The following is a 17,966-nucleotide window of genomic DNA, read 5'->3' as shown; positions in this document are numbered from 1 at the left end:
CATCGTAGAAAATACATACTTTATGTTCGGTATATTAGTCAATTGATATACCAAATATAAAGTATATCAAATGACTGATATACTAAATATAAAATATATCAGATCTACTACTGATACACCATTAAGGATAAATTTGGAATAATAAAAGTAGAAATCTACTTTTATGTTTTTTTTTTCTATATTTGCAAATTTTGAAAAATCATTGCTAAATTTGTAAGTTATATATATATATATATATATATATATATATTCCTGCAAGTGCCTCATGATAATACCCCGACTAAGATTTTGCAATTTTTTTTCCAACTACCTCAATGCCTATGAATAAGAACGATAGATAAAAAGATATGAATATCATGATGTGTATATATATATATATATATATGAATACAAGTACAACAACAATAATGGCTGTCTAAATGTATGCGTTGCTGATTACATATAGAAAGCTTATGGGACGAAAATTGTCAAAATTTAAAAGTAAGAAAATGGAGAAGTGTAGTCGATTCCAATCTCCTATTAGAAATGAAAACACCGAAACAATGACGAGAAATATGTAAAGTTTAAAGCTTGGTGTAACCAAGTACATTGATTATCTTCGTAAAACGCAAACCCTTTGCTTTAAGTCCCTAGGAAGTATTTATAAACTTATTTACCATGTCAACCTCTTGTGCATTGTAAGTCCTTGGAGAAAATGTGTTGTAAATATCTATATAATTCTTTCTAAATGAATTTAGTGTCAAAAGTGGAAATAAGAGCACAAGATGGTTAATTGAACCTCTCTAACTAGGTATATCTATATATGCTTATATAATGTAAATGTATGTATGTACCCTAACCTCTACCCTTGTGCAATGTTATATACACCTATAACTAAGTACACTTAAGGGTCCGTATAATGTACATATGAGTAAATACCCTAACATCGAGAGAAAAATGTATGAGAGTTGCAACTCTAAACCCCTAAATCAATTAAAATCAACCTCTACATCCAATTAAGAGATCATTGGACTATCTATGGATTAATTCATTGATTTATCATGCAAATGTTTATGGGTTAACCGATGATCAAGTCTATTGAATGTATGAAAATCTGAACAAACTCCCTAAGGAAAACCAACGCGGATGTCAATTCTTAAATTAACTAAGTATTATCACGCAAACGTATCTACTTAGTTAACCACATTAGGCTCTTGGATTGATTAGGACGTTAGACTAAATTAGCCTTATCCAACCTAACGTTTTTTTTTTATTCTTTAGGTTTTGTTATCTTTCACTGCTGAGTGATCTTTGAATCCTAGCAATCGAACCATAACTACAACTAAAACCTAAGGCTACCCAAATTAAGCATGTTATCGATACAATAAAGGAAACCTCTCACATGCATAGCACACATACACAACCTATGCTTACTACAACAAATCTATAACTTAAACAAACACAAATTACATATGGATTAAAGTAAAGAATAGAAAACAAGAAGGATTAAGCAAAACCCAAGAACATACATCAAAATCTCTTTCAAACATAAAAAAAAAAAAAAAAAAAAAAAAAAAAAAAAAACCAGAAAAACCTCAAAATCGATGTTTTGGCCTTCAACCGTTTATTGAATTTGAATCTCAATGCCAAAATATACAAATACAAGTCAAAATCTAAATAAATCTCATGAATGGCTAAAATCAAGCTTAGAGCTCTCAAAATCGGTCTAACTCCCCCACTCATTTGCCCTAAAAATGGAAGAAAGTTATAAAAACTATGTAACACTTCAATGTTGAGGGACAACGCCATGATGCTCTAGGCCTTGAGGGCCACCTCATCAAAGTGCAACGTTATGCGCCTAATGTCGCTCATGTACTTGCACGTGCACCTGTGTGCCCCCCTCTACTGCCTGTCATGCACACGTCTGCGTGTGGCCTTGCCTTTTGCCGCATAGCCATGTAGTGTCGCAACGCTGCCTTCAAGTGCTCCAAATTAAGGCTCTCAGGAAAAATCTCCGAGCGTGGTGTCGTTTCGCTGCTGTGCTATGCTCCCAGGGGTATTTTGGTCATTTTTGCTCCTTTGGAGCCGATTACTCATTATAGCTCCTAATTGCTCCAAATTAACTCCAAACGGCCTGTTGTTGGAATTTATGTTCTAAATCTCATGGTTTGTGATATATAAAAAGATTATTTATTTAATAAAATAAGAAATTATTTTAGTCGACATTTAGACTGCGTAACTCAATCCAATAAACTAAGATCCAAGGTTGTTTTATGTAACTTGAACAGTTTGTGATAGACATATAAGTGGATCATGTTCAAGTAATAACCTAAATGGTTTGTGGTATATGGATGGGGTTGGGTGCCTTATCCTAGTGACACTATAGATACGACCCATTTTGTGATCGTTACAAATGGTGTGATCCAAATTGTTCATGGAGATATGCGAGTGGGGATAACCTATACAAAGATTTTGTATATGACTAGACTACAAAATATTTTACCTCTCTTTGTAACACTGTTGACTAAATAGTTTAATATTTAATAGGATGACCATATGTAACTCGATCTCAATCCTGAGTGAGTTATGCATTCCTAGTTATGAGGACAATCTTTTGATTCGTATGGGTGAAAGTGGCCTGTGTCGCCAACTCAATAAGCCTATCATTTTGGGGACTTTTCCAAGAGTTGGGAACATAGCTACATAAGATAGAATTCACTCCTTCCCACTTTTAGGGAAAGTAGATGAATTGCTCCCTTAGGTGCTGACTTCAGGTCTTGAACAATGGGGTCCCTCCTTTCATTGACTCAAGAGGGATTTTGTTTATGGTAAGACTATAAACAAGTTGTTCATTAGAATGGATCAATGGAACTTAAGGAGTAAGAGGTAAATACAGAGGTAAAAATGATAATTTGACCCAACTGTAATTATGAATAATTTGTGAAGGATCGACTTACTTATAATGGTTATATTCATGAATACAGAAATAGTCTATAGTGTGAAGAGTGCAAATGTGGGTCTTTAGGGGAGTGACTCACAATTAATTAATGTTGATTAATATAATTAAAGAGTTTAATTAATTAATATTGAATTAATGGAGCTTCTAATCTGTACGTCCATTAGACCCTCTTCCTAGCTTACTAAGAGTAAAACAAGGATCAAATAGTTTTGGAAGAATTTGAAATGTTCAAACTAGGGAATGTACATTAATTGTATAAGATACAACTAATATAATGTGTATAGATATATTATAGTAGAAAATTAATTTTGAATAAGATTCAAAATTAAACTATATAATATGAGAGTATTAATATTTGAATGAGATTCAAATATTAAATAAATATGAATTGGATTCATATAAAAAATTATAGGTTAAAATAATAATATGAAGAGAATCATATTAAAATTATAGATTATGTGAGAAATGTATATTTGAATATGATTTAAATATATTAATTAAATAATTAACAATTAATTGTTAATTATTTAATTAATTATAATTTAATTAGATTTTGCTTTAATTTAATCATTAATTAAATATAATTCCTCTGCAATTGTAGGGGGGGTGGTGTACGAGTGAGAGGGAGTTATTCTCGCTCTCACCTCTCTCTTCTTTAATTTAAGTGTAGACTGTCTGCATTATTAAGAAAAAAGTTTAGAAATTTCACGTACAAAATCACTCTAAAAAATCTCTCTCCCAAAGATTACAAAGAAAAAATTTCTTCTATAAAGTCTTTCCCTTTCTTTCAAAAGAAAAGGATCCCACCATCATGTTCCTTGTTGGAGAATATTGGGGAAGTCCTGATGATAGTGTCCATTTTGGTGCTTGAAGTTGCTGATAACGGGCAGAAATGCACGTTATTACAATACAAAGATATAAAACAATGTGGGAATGCGACGGTAAAAATATGTAAAATCGTGTCCAAAAACATTAAGTTGAGAATACTGCGATCGCATGCGCCCATCACATTAAAGCAGCTAATTTACTTATTTTGTGTAGGAAAATGTGTTGGCGCAAAGCAAATTGCGATCCAAGAAATTCGGCGTCCGAGCGCAGTGGAAGATTGTGACCGCAAAGTCATGCGATCGTATGCGCTCGCAAAGATTTTCTCAAGAAAGTGTCTACATAAAGACGACCCATCAAGGTAAAAGCATAATAAATCATGATGGGATGGAAAACTGATGACGGTCGAATCCGAATTTAGTTGACAAGTCGTTAACGACACACTGTAGCAAGTACATTCAACTTTTCGGTGATCATTAATAAGCGCATCAGACAGAAGAATTTATGACCGTCCATCATTGCAATCAATTGAGAGAAAAGCTTCTTCACCTTGAGCTCTATAAATACCAAAGGCCACCATTGTTAAAGGGTCGACATAGTTCTAGTTCGAATTCTACACAGTTCGCCATATACATAAAAGATAGAATATACAATTAGTTAGCCATTAGTCTGTAGTTGTTCATATACTTAGAAGGCGGAGGCGAGCGAAGAGAAGAAGACGTTGAAAGATCACTCCTGGCTAGCTCGAAAGACTGCTGGGAGGCGCTGCAAACGGAGAGAGGGTCGACACTTGCGAAAGCAAGTATATTCTTCTGAACAGAGTAGAGTAAAAAGACAGTGTAAAAGCCTCGGGAAGCAAGACGTTGCTACCGGGCTTCTTATCCCTACTTTTCATTGTTGTTTTGTACTCTGACTTTATTTATAAAATGGAATTTGCATCTCAACATCTGTTCAATCTCTTCACATTTCACATGAGTGGCTAAATTTTCAAATGGGTTAAGAAGCATTTAGCTAGCATGACTTAAGATCTTCACTTTATGCGATCATCTTGTCTTATGTATGCATCCTTCACCCCTTAGAGATACTTGAGAGAGTAGTCTAAAGAAAGAACCTAGACTTGAGAGAGTTAGGTTAGAATCTAGGCTTAAGAGAGTCAGATTAGAACCGCATAAACAAGAGATAGAAACTTAGAGATAAGTTCTATTTGCTATTATGCATCGCATGCACCATAGAAATAGGATATGACAGTATGCGGTCACCTTGTGTATGTATGTGTCATTCATCATCGCATAGACAAGAATAGAGGCTTAGAGATAAGTCCTATCGATATTATCGTATACATCGTATGCGTCCTAGAATTAATAGCTATGGCATTTACATTGAGAAATGAGATGCTGTTGTGTGTATGTAGCATGATCGCATAGCTTGAACGCAATCTTAGGAAGTGTTGGCTAAATCTCTTCTCAAGCCATTCTCCGCATACTCATTGTAACTTTCGTTGCCATTAACTCTTTACTCAATTCTGCCGCATAGGACTTATATTTAAAACAATACACCAACCAACTTATTTGTTTTTGTCACTGCAAAGGAATCAAAATTTACTAACTCATAGTATCTCAGTAGTCCCTGTGTTCGACCTTGGACTTACGAGGAAACCTAGTAAGGTTTATACTTGGATTTTACTAGGAAAACTTGCATGTGTAACGCATAATCCACCACCGCAATTTCATACCATTATTTCATCACATTCATAACGTATCAGTTGTTGTTCAAAGAAGAGGGGAAGTTGTTGTTGAAAAGAATCCAAAAAAAGTTTTCAAAGGCAAAATTCTTTTCTCTGTAATTTTAAGTTAAAAAAGCATGCTTAATTTATTGTTTCTTTTTCTAGGTTTTCTATAAAATTCCAAATTTTAAAATTAATGGCATGGTGTGATTCCTTCTCCTTAATTAACACCCTCTGTTTCATCCACCACTGCTCTTTTGGTTAAGAATTCTTCAACCAATAATACCTCTCCGGGTACATCCCCTCATTCTCAGTTCAACAAACCTAACAAGAAAGAAAAGCCAATATGTGCTCATTGTGGAATACATGGCCATACTGTTGATCGTTGCTACAAGCTTCATGGTTATTCACCTGGCCATTGACTTCATCAGAAGTCTACTGCTAAAACAGTCTTCTCTGAAGCACTTTCTTGTTTAACAATAGAATAGTGTCATGGCTTACTTTCTTTCTTACAGTCCCATTTAGCCAAGGCGAAGACTGGGATAAAGTTCAAGAATATATTGGTTTTTCAAACTAATGACAAAAATGGGGTAGATGTGAAAGAATTTTAAAAAATATGTGGGAATGGAAAGTATTGACAAAAATAGGATAGTTTTTTGGGGGGAAGGATAATTGTGTACCCAGTACACGATTAGCTTTTAATCTTGTCAGCACCATGTTATAGCACCATGTTAGCGCCGGTGGACCAGTCAAAGGCATACTCATGAACCGGGTCCACGATTTTGACTTTTTTTTTAATTTTGAACTAACCAATTTCTTCACTACTAAACTTAATTATATATTTAATCTGCACCCATATTAAAAATAAAATTTTGACTTAACTAAGTAGTACATCTCTATACAAAAAAAAAAAAAAAAAAAAAAAAAGATCTCATGTACATGGTAGAGTCTTATTTAGTAAAAGAGAAATTAGTTCTTTAATTTCAAAATAGAATTTTACATCAAGTTTAAAGACGACCCCCTGGCACTTACCCTACAGAGGGGATGTCTTCGTGTACCTCTAAATTAGCTTCGCCTAATCAATGTCAGCAACATTGAGTCGTCTCGTTTGTTGAATAATACTTTTTATGTTAGCCAATGTTTGGTCACACATTGAACTCAACTCTGATAAGTTGTGATGTACTGATTATTGTTGTACATCTTCAATAAAATTATTTTGTACGATGAAAAAATTAATATTAAATAATATTCATATCATATATTTGGGAAATGTAAGATTATAAATCTCTTACCATGCAGTAATAGTAACCGCCATCAGGTGTGATAAATCACCTCATGATTGAATCGTACCAGGAAAATAGTCATCTAATATAGCTGGTCATTTGTTATTTCTCCCTGTGCACAACAATCATGACGTGCATGCCAGTAGGATATATATTCTGCATGAATTCGATGCCAGTCTTGGTCGTGCTTACCTCTCAAATCAATCTGGTGTAGTGTTGGGAGTGTATAACACAACGAAGGTACCATTTGTCGCAGACCGAACTGTCTCAACACACGATCTGGATGATGCCACTCTACTATATAGAATATATAAGAGGCTAAGGTCAACCAGATGTCTTGACCATCACGACAGTAATCAGGTAGTGATGACCAAATATATTGCGTGTATGGCGTCCAATTAATCCAACAAAAAAAAAAGATAATTATACACCCAAAAAGTTTTAAATATTCATCTATATATACATTTTTTACCTGATTGTGCATCAGTCTATCAAATATTTGTCGGTATACTAGTAGCATATTTGCTGACTGTTTAGAGACAACTAATACACCACTCCATCTAAAATTATAAAAAAATACAATTAATTTATATTCTTACATAAAATGATAATGAAATAAATAAAAAATGAAATAAGACTTGCCACTGAGTGGACGATGACTTGGGGCCTATAACTGGACTTGTAGTGTTATTGTAACACCCCAAATATTTTTTATATTTTCTGTGTAATTTCAGTTTTTTCCTTTTATTATTGAGGACATTTTTTTGAATTTTGGAAGTCAAGTGAAGTTGCAGAATTTAATTGTTAGCGTGAAATTATTCAATTTGGTAATTAATGGCAGAAATTAATTTCTTTTGGAAATGAAAGGAATTTAATAGTATAAAGTGGAATAAGGAAAAGAATAAAGTATAATTATATTTATTTCCCTTTTAGTTTTTATTATTATTATTTTATAAAAATCGAAATTTCTCTTCTTCTACAACCTCACCGCACACGCCCCCTCCTTTGAGAAAACCTAGCCGTCGACGCAACTTGTGATCACGCCGCCTCCAGCCACCAGCATTCTGCCCGACGTCGATACGAGCCATCTCTACCACTGCCGACCCAGCCCGCTCCCGCTGCGTCATTATAGAAGCCCAGCCCCGCCCTCCGGATCCGCGCGCCTGCTGCACCTCTGCCGGAAACCCAGCCTTGTTCGCCGCTTCAACCGTCGTTTCAAGTCCTCTCCAGTTGCAAACTCGTGCGACCAGAAGCCAGCCTAGTTCGCCGTTCGTCCGAGCCGACCAACGCCACTCCAAACGCATCTGCACCGAAGCTGCCGCGGCGCAATCGATCGAATCTGCATCAGATTCTTCCTGTCACCGCCTTCGTTGCTCGTGTCGTCATCAGATTTGTCAACTTGGGTAAGATTTCTATTGGTTGGGGTTGTTTTCAATCGATTCTTGACTACCCATTTACTGTTGGCACCAATCGATTAAGGCCTTTATGTGTCAACCTTGGATTCATGTTCTTGAAGGTATATGTTCTTGAAGGTATTAAGGTGCTATTTTGTGAAGTTGGAGTTGTTTAGCAGATTTGGGGTGCCTCATATCACACCGTGGGTGAGTTTACCAAGATTTTTGGCAGTACTTGGAGTATGTGCAATTAGGCCTTGGTTTTAATTTTAAAACTTGGTTGCGTTCTTATGTTAGGGTCTTACTGGGAGTTGCTGATTTCATTGGCTGTCTGAAATCGTCTGCGGATTTTTGATTTAGGTAAAGTTAAATCGAAGATCTTTAAATAATTTGGTTAATTGGAGTTAGACCCAAAATATTGATTTAAATATTGGATTTATCGTAGGTGTTGCTTGCCTTGAAAAGGATAAGATTGCTTGGGTTTCTTTAGATTTAACTTTGAGGTAAGTAATATTACTACTGGAACTGCCCACGGGCCAGGCATTAGATGTATGCTAGCATTATAAATGAATATTATGGTAGAATGACAGAATGATAGATTGATAGTATAACATGATTAAAGTATGTTCTGTTAAGAGATCTAAATTATTTATTTATGCACATAGACATTTGAATGCTAGTATGAGATGGTATGTGCTTCCATGGTTGTATTTGATCTGATGACTTTGAGGTATACATGTATGTTGTAGAACCATGATGTTGAGGTATATGTGTATGTTTAGAGCCATGATGTTGAGGTTTATATGTATGTCATAGATTCGTACAGTGTTGATTATGATGTTGAGATTGTGCAAATGTCCTTACTGATTAGTTAGATGTCCATTAGATTTTGTGTTTCCTTTTCCTTCGGGATTCACCAGTTTGTGTTTCCTTCGGGATTCACCAGTTTGTGTTTCCTTCGGGATCCACCAGTTTGTGTTTCCTTCGGGATCCACCAGTTTGTGTCTCCTTCGGGATTCACCAGAGGTAGTGGCCATACTTAACTACAGTAGGATAAGACTCAGTCTCCTTCTTGTTTCATGTGTATATGTGTCCCATGAGGACTAGAGCAGTTTATATGTTTACCAAAGGTGGGTATCTAGAGGACATAGATGCCCAGCCTGACCCCAGTAGTGGGGTTACTTACTGAGTATTTTATACTCATTCTTTCTCATGTTGTTGTTTCAGGTAAGGGTAGAGATGCACCGGCGATGGACAAAGCGGAATTCGTGATCGAGCCACTGGGACTAGTTTTTACGCTTCCGCTCATGAGATTTAGAGTTCTTTTCATGTTTCTCTTAACTTTTAGTTTTGATGTTTAAAACTTACTTTTAAGAATCGTTTTTCAGACTTATTTATTATCCTTTATGATTTATGGGTACCCTACTATTGATTTATATTTGAATTTAATGAAAGTCTTTTGAACTTACCTTATTTAATTAGCATTTATTTCGCCATAACCGAGTGTCGTTTTGAGTTCCATGCATGCATATTTAATTTGAACCCCGAACCCTAATTTTCTACTTAAGTTTGTTTTCTTATTTAATTTGTTTAATAAATAGGTTGATGAGAAAGTTAGTGTGGAATGGTGAAGAAGGAATGGGGATTTGAAAAGAAAAATATGGAAATTGAGTTTGGGAAATTTGGGAAAAATTGGCTAAGTATGGAAAATTTATGTGAAATGCGTGTTGTGCACAAAGCACTTGAAGGCAAGTGAAAAATGGCACAATCGTGTAGAAATTGCACGGAGACAAACAATGTTCGCAGTAGCTAAGAGCGAGATCGTTGAGAGCAGATCAACAAGAAGATTAGCGAGATTGAGAGAGAGAAATGGGAGAGAGCAAGAAAGTTGGAGAGAGCGAGAGAGAGAGCGAGAGAGCTGGGAGAGAGCGAGACCAGCGAGAAAGTGGGAGAGAGCGAGAGTAGCCTGTGTGTGCAACAACGCCTCGTCCGGTGCTATTTTCGAACGCCTCGCCCACACAAACGTCGAAGGGCCTCGCCTATGCATCGAACGGCCGGGCAAGCACCTATGCGTTGAATTTGGCTGCGTTATTGTGGATTATGCGTTGAAAACCCTAAGTTGAACACATATAAGGGTGAGGTCACAAGGGCAAACGTCAGCCAAACCATGTGTCTTCTTGGGAGAAATTCTTAAGGGCTAAGGAATTGTGGTGGACGCATATGAAGAAGACACTTTGGGCCAAGATGATGCAAGCTTGCGTTGATGAGGGGAGAAGTAAACACTTGGCCATGCAGCCAAGTAGGTGGTGTCAACACCAGGGGAAGTTTGGATGCCTATAAATAGAGCCTTTGGAACTTCATTTTCAAATCACAAAATCAGCAATTTCGTAAAAGAGAGGGAGAGCAGTGAGGGTTGAGGAGAACGCATCAATTTGGACGAGGAGATCTCCCAATCTACTCGTGCGTTTGGAGTGATTCTAAAGCCATCTGAAAGCTCTGGAAGTCTAGTTTTCAGAGTGGGGCTGCCGGAGGGAAAAACTCAAAGGAACCGGGCTGGAGATTGAAAAGAAGGCAGAAGGGTCAGACTGTCGGATCAGTCTGAGCCAGTCTTGAAGATTCTGTGATTCCGGCCAAACCACGAGGAGTTCTGAGCTGAAATTTTAGGGTAAGATTCCTGAGACATTTTAGAATAAGTTTGTAGAAGGAAGTATTTCAAAATAAGGTTCAGAACTATGAGTAATCTAAGCTGTAAATTGAATCTGGATTCTAGGGGTGAAAAGGAGCCCGAGGAGCCACTAGAGTGAAAAGCTCCTAAGAAATCAAGGTGAGTGGCTAAAATGTTTTGACTAAAACATTTTGCTTAAACTGTTTGATTACAACGTGTTATAGAAAGCATGTTTTCAAGAATATTCTCATGCCTACTAGTTTTATGAAGTGATTTCCAAGCAAGTTGTGAATTATGTTTTGAACGCATGCATGTGTGAGAAATTGTTGAAAAACTATTTATATGTGTTGATTTGATCCAGCATGCGTTAACATCTTTAAAGTCATGTTTTATATGTGTTATACTTTACATGCTTTAAAGAGAAAAGTCGTTTATGACTAGTTTTACTAAAATGCGATACCGAAGGACATTTGAGAAGGTATCCACCCAACTAGATACTGAAGGACATTTGAGAAGGTATCTATCTATTGGATACTGAAGGACGTTTGAGAAGGTATCCTAGTAGCTCGATACTACTAGAAGGTAGCTCGATACTGAAGGACATTGAGAAGGTATCTGAGCAGAAGTACCTAATGTGTGAGGGTACTTAGTGTGGCCACAGGTGAATAGAGTCAGAGATTGAGCAAAAGGGTTCTCTTTGGACTAGTAGTTGGTGTTGGGATTGTTTTACCCACAGTAGGGTACGTTGGATTGAGAAATGATTTTACTGTTTTATGATTAAAATAGCTTTATATGTTTTACGCTTGGAAAATGTTTATGCTGCAGTACAAGTACTGTAAAAGTTTATGTTTCAGTTAAAAACTCATTACTGAAATCATGCATGAGAATTTACTATGTTTTCTCGGTCACTCACTGGGCGTAAGCTCACCCCGTTTTCAAATGTTTTTTTTTCCCCCACAGGTAGCGGTCAAATCCTCTGAAGATAGCTCTGCATCTGCTCTGCCACTAAAGGACCAAAAGACTTGTAATCGTTTGCTAGGTGGTTACTGTTAATATTGTACACATGTTACTATTGTTCATATAGGGACTAGGGTTTGTGGGTTTTGGGACTTGTAAATCTAGTGTTGTAATGACTCTAAACATATTATGTTTCTAAGTTAATAAATTGTTGGCCTAAAGACGTCCCGTTGCATATGAATTATAATTGGTATCAGAGTTATTCCGCAAGAGTTATTAGGCAGTAAGTGTCAGCCCAAGGGTTGGTAACTGCTATAGTCATGCCTTTCTTTAGGCTAAGAATGTGGTCTGGGGTAGGGTGTGACATTTAGTAATGGTCTAACTTAAGTCCTTGGGGGTCGGGTTGTTACAGTTGGTATCAGAGCCCATGTTTTGGGTTCTGTAGACTAACTTACTACGTAAGTCTAGATAGTCCCTGTGGCCCAATAACGGATCCCTCATCATCGCCAGGTACGTTCTACTAATGAAAGTTTCAATGCATATATGAGAGCAGTGATATAGTGTTTTAAATGCATGATTTCTGAAATAGACCTAAAAATAGCTAGTTAACGTATGAATTTATGACAGGACATGGCACCTAAACCTAGAACAAGAAAGACAGTTAGAGAAGAAATGCAAGCAGAGAGAGCTGAGAGTAGCCAGACTGTTCCGGCAGCTCCAAATCCGCCTGTGACCCAAATTGATGAAAAGGAAAAGCTAGAATTAGTGAAGCTGTTGCATCCTCTCTAATGAGAAAGTTGCAGGAGCTAATTTGTAGCACGATGGCAGGAAAGACTACCCAGACCCAAGCTCAGGAGGAACCGGTGCCACCCAAGCAGTTACAACAGACCCAACCGCAGGATAGAGACATGCAAGGCCTATCTCTTGAGGCTAAACATCTGAGGGATTTCCGGAAGTATGACCCTCGCCCCTTTGATGGATCGTTGGGGGACCCCACCAAAACAGAGATCTGGTTGTCATCTATTGAGACAATATTCCGTTTTATGAGGTGCCCGGAAGAGCACAAGCTTCAATGTGCAGTCTTCATGTTGACTAGTAACGCAAAAATCTGGTGGCGTTCAGCCGAAAAGATGATTGATACTGGTGGTGAACTTGCAACCTGGGAGCAATTCAAAAAGCTCTTTTATGAGAAGTACTTTTCGGCCATAACCTGATACAACAAACAGGCAGAATTCTTGAACTTGAGGTAGGAAGTTATGTCAGTGGAGGAGTATGAGTGGGAATTTAATAAGTTGTCTCGCTTTGCTCCTGAACTAGTAGCCACCGAGGCAGCGAGGACTGAGAGATTCATCTAGGGCCTGAGGAGCGGACTACGAGGGATGGTGCATGCCTTGGACCTCAAGACGTATGCTGTGACACTACAGGCCACCATGAGGATTGATGCTGACTTCTAGATGGGAGAGGAATACAGGAGGTCACTCGGGATTAGGACCTCCGCAGGTCAGAAAAGGAAGGTTGAACATAGGGCTCCTGAGCATCAGCAGAGGAACCAGAATACAGTGAATGGTCCACGTCAGTGGGGACAGTAGGGTTCCCAGGTTGGGACTAGCAGGGAGGATAGGCCAATATGTACCACTTGTGGTAAGCGACACTGGGACGTTGTCTAGCTGGTTGTGGATCTATTTTCGATGTGGCCAAAAGGGGCATATGTCAAATAGATGTCCGAGGAGGAACACACCTGAACACAGGGGCCAGCTCGTAAGTTCATTTTAGGGAGGCTCGAGTCGTCAGCAACAGCAGGGTAGGGTGTTTTCTACCATTCAGCGTGAGGCCAAGAAGTCAGGCACAGTGGTGACAGGTACACTTCCCATTTTAGGGTACCATGCTTTAGTTTTATTTGACTCTGGCTCTTCGCATTCGTTTATATCTGCTATATTTCGAGGTCTTGGAGCGAGTTGGCCCCGTAGCTTACCGATTGGCATTGCCCCCAGTACTGTCTTCAATTCATAATGTCTTCCATGTTTCGATGCTAAGGAAGTATGTGACAGACCCGTCCCATGTACTTGACTACGAGCCCTTACGTTGAATGACAACTTGAGCTACAAGGAGAAGCCTAGACATCCTCGCCAGAGAGGTAAAGACATTGCGCCGCCGAGAAATTGCATTTGTGAAGGTCCTATGGCAGAATCACCAGTTCAATGAGGCTACCTGGGAGCGGGAGGATGAGATGAAGGCCTAGTACTCAGAACTTTTTCAGGATTGAACTTTCGAGGATGAAAGTTCTTTGAGGAGGGAAGAATGTAACACCCCAAATATTTTTTATATTTTATGTGTAATTTCAGTTTTTTCCTTTTATTATTGAGGGCATTATTTTGAATTTGGGAAGTCAAATGGAGTTGCGGAATGTAATTGTTGACGTGAAATTATTCAATTTGAAAATTAAGGACAGGAATTAATTTCTTTTAGAAAGGAAAGGAATTTAATAGTATAAAGTGGAATAAGAAAAAGAATAAAGTATATTTATATTTATTTCCTTTTTAGTTTTTATTGTTATTATTTTTTTTTTAATAAAAATCCAAATTTCTCTTCTTCTTCAACCTCACCGCACGCACCCCCCTTTGAGAAAACCTAGCTGTCGACGTAACTCATGACCACGCCACCTCCAGCCACCGGCATTCCGCCCAATGTTGGTCTGAGTCGTCTCTACCGCCGCTGACCCAGCCCGCTCCCGCGCATCATTGCAGAAGCCCAACCCCGCCCTCCGGATCCACGCGTCTACCGCCCCTCTGCTGGAAACCCAGCCTTGTTCGCCACTTCAACTGTCGTTTCAAGTCCTCTCCAGTTGCAGACTCACGCGACTGGAAGCCAGCCTAGTTCGTCGTTCGTCCGAGCTGACTAACGCCGCTCCAGATGCGTCTGCACCGAAGCCACCGCGGCGCAATCGATCGAATCTGCGTCGGATTCTTCCTGTCGTTGCCGTCGTTGCTCGTGCCATCATCAAATTTGTCAACTTGGGTAAGATTTCTATTGGTTGGGGTTGTTTTCAATCGATTCTTGACTGCCCATTTACTGTTGGCACCAATCGATTGAGGCCTTTATGTGTCAGCCTTGGATTGTACTTGGAGTATGTGCGATTAGGCCTTGGTTTTAATTTTCAAACTTGGTTGCGTTCTTATGTCAGGGTCTTACTGAGAGTTGCTGATTTTGTTGGCTGTCTGAAATCGTCTGCGGATTTTCGATTTAGGTAAAGTTAAATCGAAGATCTTAAATAATTTGGAGTTAGACCCAAAATATTGATTTAAATATTGGATTTATCTTAGATGTTGCTTGCCTTGAAAAGGATAAGCTTGTTTGGGTTTCTTTGGATTTAACTTTGAGGTAAGTAATCTTACTATTGGAACTACCCATGGGCCAGGCATTAGGTGTATGCTAGCATGATAAATGAATGTTATGGCAGAATGACAGCATTATAAATTGATAGTATAACATGATCAAAGTATGTTCTGTTTTGTGATCTGAATTATTTATTTATGCACATAGACACTTGAAAGCTAGTATGACATGGTATGTGATTCCATGGTTATATTTGATCTGATGATGTTGAGGTATACATGTATGTTGAGGTATATGTGTATATTATAGAGTGATGCTTGATTTTATGAAGTGGAAATGTGGATGCTATGCGTTGATGAAATTGCGTTGTGCACTCAAGTTTCCCCAGCGGAATCCAAGTGTAAATTCCTCTGAGTTTTCTGGTAAGTCCAGGGTCGAACATAGGGACTTGTGAAAACAGATTGCATTGGTAATCTTTATGAAGAACTTTGCAGTAACCGGGTAAATCAATAAGTTGTTGGGTTTGTTGTTTGCGTTGATAAAAAAGAGAAATAAATAAATGCGGCAGATTTGAGAAAAGGAAGTTGTGTGATAGATGCAATGAGTATGCAATGAATGGGTCGAGAAGATCCTTAGCTAGCGTTACTCGAAAATGCGTCAGACTATGCGATCATGTTACAACCATGCACAGCAAGTCATTTCCAATGTAAATGTGATGCTCCTATGTCTAGGACGCATGTGTTGAATGCAAAAGTGTCTATAGAGCTTATCCCTAAGTCTCTCCTCCCTTCCTATGCAATGATGCAAAATGCAAGAAAGCAAGGTGACCGCATACAATCATATCCTATCTCTAGGATGCATGAGATGCGTTAATAACAAATAGTGCTCATTCCTAAGCGCCTATCTCTTGTATTATGTGTTCTAATTTGACTCTCCCGAGTTTAGATTCTAACCTGACCTTCCCAAGTCTAGATCCTGTCCTTAGACTACCCTCCCGAGTATCTCTAATGGACGAATGAAGCATACATAAACAAGATAATCGCAAAGAATGAAGATTCCCTAGTTGTGCTAGCTAAATGCTTCTAAACCCATTCAACTGATTTAGCCACTCATGTGTGAATAACAGAGAGTGAACAAATATAGAGAAGGAAATTCCATTTTTATAAATGAGTTGAGTACAAAATGACAATGGAAGTTAAAGGTAGAGAGCTTGGTAGCAATTCCTTGCTGACTAAGGCTTTTACACTGAAATCTCTATTCTATTCTAAAGATGTTCCCGCTTCTGCAGGCGTCGGCCCTCTCTCTGTCCTTGAAGCTTTTGATGCTCTCCCAAGCTTACCGGAACAATCTGTCGGCACAACTTCCTCCCTCGCATCCACCTTAAAATGAAAGAAAACTAAGAACAAAAGCGTGTGAACTAAAGTATGAAATCTCTAACTGCTGAAGCCCTTCTCTGAAGAATGCCCTTCGTATTTATAGAGCAACCATGGTGAAAGGCGGCTTCTCTCTCCTGGTTGTACAGATGGGACAGCTTTAATTCCTGACTGATGCGCCGAATAATTGTCACCGAAAAAGCTGAACGTACTTTGTGACCATTATCGGCTATCAATTTAATTTGGATTCGACTGTCAACAGCTTTCTGTCCCATCGCGCTTAATTGGCCTTTCACCCAGATGCGCCCACCATGTTGCCCTGACCAAGTTGCGGCGATCCTTCTTGGGCGAATGTTTGTGAGCACGATCAACGCAAAGCTTACGGTGAAGTTGCGCTCGACCAATGATTTCCTATGATCGCTTGCATTGCGTTAACGCATATTTTGCATAAAAATACAAAGATCAATTGTTCTAATGCGCTGAACGCGCGACCGCAATATTATGAAATTGGTGCTTAGTGGACGCAAGTTAACATATTTCATCAATGCAATCTAACATTCTTTAAGACTTTAGCACTATGATAATGTTCATTTCTGCCCGTTATCATAGAGCCACGATGTTGAGGTTTATATGTATGTCATAGATTCATACAGTGTTCATTATGATGTTGAGACTGTGCAAATATCCTTACTGATTAGTTAGATGTCCATTAGATTTATTGTTTCCTTCGGGATTCACCAGTTTGTGTTTCCTTCGGGATCCACCAGTTTGTGTCTCCTTCGGGATTCACCAGAGGTAGTGGCCATACTTAACTATAGTAGGATAGGACTCAGTCTCCTTCTTGTTTCATGTGTATATGTGTCCCATAAGGACTAGAGCAGTTTATATGTTTTACCAAAGGTGGGTATCTAGAGGACATAGATGCCCAGCCTGACCCCAGTAGTGGGGTTACTTACTGAGTATTTTATACTCATTCTTTCTCATGTTGTTGTTTCAGGTAAGGGTAGAGATGCGCCGGCGATAAAAAGTGAAATTTGTGATCGAGCCACTGGGACTAGTTTTTTTCACTTCCGCTCATGAGATTTAGAGTCCTTTTCATGTTCCTCTTAACTTTTAGTTTTGATGTTTAAAACTTACTTTTTAAGAATCGTTTTTCAGACTTATTTATTATCCTTTATGATTTATGGGTACCCTACTATTGTTTAATATTTGAATTTAATGAAAATCTTTTGAACTTACCTTATTTAATTAGCATTTATTTCGCCATAACCGAGTGTCGTTTTGAGTTCCATGCATGCATGTATTTAGTAACGGCCTAACTTAAGTCCTAGGGAGTCGGGTCGTTACAGTTATAATTTTAAATTTATCATAAGTCCATACCTATAGTATCATAAGTCCATACCAACAAGCTCAAAATCAGACAGTAGAGGAAGAAACATAAGATGTACCAGAGTGTTCGACTTGTCAGCAAACAA

General features: G+C 38.2%; 1 long non-coding RNA gene across 1 annotated transcript; it reads left to right on the top strand.

The window, feature by feature from the left end:
• The first annotated feature begins 7,664 nt into the window (after positions 1–7,664).
• Positions 7,665–17,734, top strand: LOC120089196 (uncharacterized). The gene is made up of 5 exons (XR_016523649.1): positions 7,665–8,172; positions 8,286–8,370; positions 8,461–8,523; positions 8,609–8,666; positions 17,489–17,734. It is a non-coding gene; the product is annotated as an uncharacterized LOC120089196 (long non-coding RNA).
• The last annotated feature ends 232 nt before the right edge of the window (positions 17,735–17,966 follow it).

This window comes from Benincasa hispida, chromosome 10, assembly GCF_027475165.1.
Source record: "Benincasa hispida cultivar pf3 chromosome 10, pf3_genome.v1.1, whole genome shotgun sequence".
NCBI lineage: Eukaryota > Viridiplantae > Streptophyta > Magnoliopsida > Cucurbitales > Cucurbitaceae > Benincasa > Benincasa hispida.
Note: the sequence above shows the minus strand (reverse complement) of the source record. Positions and strands in the feature narration are given on the sequence as shown.